Below are 6,001 nucleotides of genomic sequence, written 5' to 3'. Positions count from 1 at the left end.
TCATACCCTGGAAAAACCTCATTCCTGCAGTGTATGTGATAAAGCATTTGCAATCAAAGCTCATTTAAATCGGCACTATATTATTCATACTGGTGAAAAACCTTATTCATGCAGTGTATGTGATAAAACATTTGCACGTAAAACTCATTTAGATCGACACAAAACTGTTCATACTGGTGAAAAACTTTATTCATGCATTGAATGTGATAAAACATTTTCACAGAAAGTTCATTTAAATCGGCACTGTGTTGTTCATACTGGTGAGAAGCTTTATTCATGCAGCATATGTAATAAGTCTTTCTCACGAAAAGCTACTTTAAATCGTCATCATGTTGTTCATACTGGAGAAAAGCCTTATTCATGCGATGTGTGTGATGAAAAATTTACATGGAAAGTTCAATTGAATACTCATTATCTAGTTCATGCAGAAGAGAAGCCTTTTTCATGAAGCGTATGTTATAAGCCTTTTTCATTAAAAAGTTAGTTTAAATCTGCACTATGTTGTTCATACTTTAGAGAAGCTTTATACAGGCAGTGTATGTAGTAAGTCTTTCTCACGAAAAGTTACTTTAAATCGTCATCTTGTTGTTCATACTGGAGAAAAGCTTTATACATGCATTGTATGTGATAAGTCTTTCTCGCGGAAAGCTAATTTAAATCGTTATCTTGTTGTTCATACTGGAGAAAAGATTATTCATGAGATGTATGTGATAAGTCTTACTCATTAAAAAGTTAATTTAAATCTGCACTATATTGTTCAGATGGGAAAAAAACTTATTCATGTAAAATATGTAATAAAACATTTCTACATAAAATCTATTAATTGAACATTATCTTGTATGTTCTTGAAAAAAACTATATTCATATAGTTTACCTGTGATAAAAAATTTTTACGGAAAAATTATTTAAATAAACATTTATTTTTATTAAACAGTTGAGAAACCTTGTATATGCAGTGTGAAACTCATTTAAATAAACTGTGGGAACTCATTTAAATAAACACCATCTTGTTTATAGTATAAATAAATCTTACTCTTAAAGTGATTGTGAAGACCTATTTTTCAACAGAACCATCTTGTTTAAATGATTAAAAATATATATATCTGATGGATACAATTTTGCATTTTGTACAAAAAAATTTTTTTAGTTGAGCATTATGTATAAATTTTTATTTATCCTAAACTTTATTGAGTGTTATTAACAATCAGCTTACATTCTTTTTTTTACTTAAAAAAGTAATTTGAAACATTTATAACTGAGTTGATTGATTTAAACCAGTTAATTTTTTTTTTTAAATCATTGAGTAAACGCGCCATTTGAATTTAAAAAAAAAAATATTATCACTGTGTCATATATTTTCCCCCAATTTTAATTTTCCGCTATTTTTAAGAATAGTGAAGACATCAATAAAATGTAAATAATTCAATTGGAGTAGACATTTTCTGTTAAGAAATTTTCAAACTATACTAGTTTCTTTTTTAACTTGAAAAGGTTATTACCAAAATCGACTTGGAGAGATTTCAGTTTCGTGATCTATGGCAGAATAATCGCCAAGTTTTGGCAACCTTCGGGTAGAAGTTAAAAAACGTCATAGAAAGGGATCAACTTGAAGGGTATAACTCAATCCCCAGGCAATCTTATATACATGTTTTTGTTTTTTTTTTAATCCGGTTTAAAATCAATTTGGCGATTGTTGTTGGCGTGACAGATCACGATACGAAAATATACAATTCAACTTTTTGTAAATGCATAATTATTCCACTTCAGATTAATCATATGTTTTTATTATGGGTTGAAATTGCAAGTTCTGTAACTAAAATAAAACAAACTATCATAACTTGCCTTCAACTACATGATTTGTTCATCATCGGCCAAAGGTGTGTATGTGCACCATTTTATTCCTTATGTAAAGTATTTTTTTTGCATGCATGAAACTTTTTTTGTGTCTTAATTGATGCAGTTTAAGCATATTTCAATGAGAATAATACAAAATTTTTATACTTAGCCAGTTATTGTTTGATTTTAAAAAAATCATTTATTAATTTTTTTTTATTAAAAAGAATTATTTAAACTTTGCAAAACATTTGATAAATACAATCTTAATGCACAAAACATTTAGCTAATTACATTTTATAATTACATCAATATTATTTCACATTATTAAAATTTGTTCAGCCACTGATAAAAAAGAAAAGTACAGACCAAACAGTAGTTGTAATTAAACTTACAAACTGTATATTTATCAGAAAAAAAACTATTTTTTACTTATTTTTTTTTTACAAAATTTCTGAACTTATTTGCTGGCATTTGACTGAAACATCCTTTTGTTTATGCTAATTGTCTAGAATTATTAAGTAAAACATTATGAATAAAGTTTGTATTTAATTAAATTTTTTTAGTTTTCATTAAATAGGTAATCAAAGTTATTTTAAGATTAAGCATTTTAAAGTTTTAGTAAGAAGGACATGTAATCAAAGCTTCCTGGCATTATAAATGTAATTGAACCACCTCTTTATGCATCATCTATTCAGTAGTAATTACTTGCATACCTTTTTCTAATATTCATTCAGAACAGACAGGATTATATAACTTCGTCCATCTACAATATCTTTAAATTTGTTTTCTAAATTGTTGAAATTGTTCTTAAATATTGTCCGAAATCCAATTTTCGTAATTGAATGTTAGAAGAGGTAATTGTCTTGATTTAGCTTTCCCTTCATTTTTAAGATATTAAAATTGTTTAGTTAAATAGGTTTAAGATATCACTATTCAGGACCTTTATTATACAATTTATAATTATGAAGATGAGCTAAAATTATTTTGATTTTTTTTTTATTATTGACTATATTGATATACACTAGGGAACCGATTATCCGGAACGATCGGGACCATCGCTATTCCGGATAACTGATTTTTCCGGTTTTCTGAATCGCTACAAAAAGCCATTTTTTTTATTGTTAAACCCAACTAAAAAAAATATTTGGAAATAATCTTAAAAAGAAGAAAAAACGATGAAGTAATACACTAATGATTATTTTCAAAATCATGGTACGGTAAACATCTTTCAAAAAAAGAATAAAAAATTCTAAAATCTTATGAAGAAGAAAAAAAAAAAAAAAATTTAAAAATGGCGGGAAAATTTATCGAAATTCGTTCCGGTTTTTTGGTTTTCTGATTTCCGGATAACGGGTTTTGTACTGTATATCCATATTCATATATAGCGGTTTTAGTATATATCCATTAAAGGAGATGATATGAATCCATTTACTATCATTATTTAAGCAATACTTTTGTCAATCAATAATTGTCTGATGTTTTTTTAGGGCCTCTTAAATAGGTAAATCTAAAGTTTTATATGTTGCAAAAATAAAAAATTATGTTTCATTAGCCTTTATTTAAACCAATTTTTTTTTTTTTTTTAAGAACTGTACATTTTCTAGTATTATTTAATGAAATTCCAAACAATAAATATATTATGTATGACAAACAAAATGGTTTCAGTTGGATTACAGTAAAAATGTTCAATAGAAATGATACAGTTAGGTTATTAAAATAGCAGTAAATCTACAAACTTAAACCTGATCCAAAGACGATAATGACGTACTTGTTCACCATACGGTATTTCAGGTTAGGGGAGAAATGGTGGTAATAATCACCTGGCTTTCTGTTGACTTTTTCAGTTTCTTAAACCTTCAAGGACATTACTTTCAATTTTACTTTTAATATAGTTGATATATATATATATATTTTTTTTTTATTTTATTTTTTATTATATATTTTTTTATTTTATTTTTATTTTTAAGTGCACAAATTTTATGAACATTTTTAAATCAAAATTTTATATCAAAAATTATTTTGAACATTTTTAAGAAGAAAATTCAATATTTTCTTCTTAAAAATGTTCAAAATAATTTTTAAACATTTTAATTTAATTAAAGAAAATAGCTTTTCATCATTTGAGTGAAAAATATCAGTTAATATTTTCCAGTTATTTAGACTTAGTTAATATTTTCTATATCGCTAGGCATATATAATAACATCGTTGCAGAGTGGAAGGATGGTACAAAGTTTATTAATTACACAGGCCTGTGATGAAAAAAATAGCTGAACTTAATGTATTTTTTGGTGCTGAAATGGAAAATAATAATCAAAAATTTCTATCATGTCACGTTTTTTTGAAAAATTCAATTTTACTGGAATTTTTATGAGCATTTACCATAAAAAAAAATTTCGTTTTTTAATTTCTTCTCTTCTTGACTGACCTGTATTCTACTTTGGTTAAATCTACAAAAGGACCCCTCTATCACTACTTCCTGTCACCGTCCCTCACTCTGTCACAATCTCTCTCTACCAATAGCGACGAGAGGTCGGCGAAACTATAGTTTCGCCGACCTCTCAGAAACAATAGCAAGCCTATTAGGGAGTCATTTTAAAGTCTGCTTTTTTCTGCGCATTTTGTGAAACAAGGCTTCGGGTTCGAGACATTGTGAAAATTTCCCAGATGACTTTTGTTATATATGCGCCTCCAGACTGAAAGAAACTTGGGCTTGTGGGGAATGAGTTGTTATCGACTATGTCAACCGTCATCTATGAAAAGGTACTTTTTCATAGATGAAGGTTGACATGGTCTGTAACTACTCTCCCCACATTGGTGACCTTCGGATGTGATGTGAACACGCCTACCTTGGCAGTAACGCCCACTTCGATATGAACACGTCTACCTAGACAGTAACGCCTACTTCGATGGATGATCCACATTGAAAAGTTGACTTGCAGCTTGTGACTGCGACATTATCCACCTCCTCGCACTGTTGCTACTCAGTCTCGTCTCGATCACGCACAACGTCGGCTTGCATACTTGTGATTACTCGACTGCTAACGGCAACACAGGAGCGACTACGACCGTGAAGTTAATACACCTCTCACATTCAGCACTCAAAAAATACGGTGATCTTAATACAGCTCTCCCGGCTTCTCACAAAACAGCAATGAATCAACTAGTGGTATTCGTTCATCGAATTCTATCACAGATATAATTCTGGTGGGGGAGTATTGTAGCGTATCTACAACTACAATTCACTAGTATATAAGACACGTTAACTCGACTCTATGTCGGGGTACCTTTTCATAGATGAAGGTTGACATGGTCTGTAACTACTCTCCCCACAGGCTATTGTTTTGATGTTCCATGGTTTGATGAGCAAATTTATTGTCATCTAAGATAAAGACGAGAGGAGGCTGTTTATAGATTCCTCTAAAAGAACCCTCGAGGCTGTTCTTCTTCATCATGGGAGCCAGTATGCATCTGTACCTGTTGGACGCTCAGTACACTTAAAAGAATGCTACGAAAACCTGGCTCTCGTCCTGGACATAAATAAAATATATCGACCACAGTTGGAACATTTGCGGTGATTTGAAAGTTATCTCCATGCTTCTTGGTCAAAAAGGTGGATTTACAAAGTACCCATGTTTCATTTGTGAGTGGGACAGCCGTGACAAGACTCAAGATTGGGTCTCGCCAGTTAACACAAATAGCTGAATCTACGCCTTCGTTGAGGAGGCGATTACAATTCCTCAATGTGCAATCCTTTTTTTAGTATACCCCTGAAAAACCTTTGGTCGAGATTCACGAGTAAAACTGGAGGTTTTTCACCTCATTTTTGCTTCCTCAGTGTGCGGCTGGCCTTAGGCGTAAAAATCAGTCAGAAATTATAACCTGTAAGACTTATGATCAATTTTAACCCCTAAGGCCATCCATTGTTTTACAATACACTTTTCGGATGGATACGACTGGCATCGGCAGGAGTTTTACACGAGTTCCAATACAAACATTATTAATTAGTCATTGTTAACTTTTAAATTTTTCAGCTCAACAATATACTTACATTACATTAGGGACTGTTCGCCTTGCATGCGATTCACGTGTCTTTAATGGAGCGCTTCGCGTTTCCTTGAAGAACTATTCTCACTGAATGCAAACGAGAACCTGATTGGTGAAATT

This window comes from Parasteatoda tepidariorum, chromosome 10 (assembly GCF_982258835.1).
Source record: "Parasteatoda tepidariorum strain Cologne lab strain chromosome 10, Ptep-v5.0, whole genome shotgun sequence".
Classification (NCBI taxonomy): Eukaryota; Metazoa; Arthropoda; class Arachnida; order Araneae; family Theridiidae; genus Parasteatoda; species Parasteatoda tepidariorum.
Note: the sequence above shows the minus strand (reverse complement) of the source record.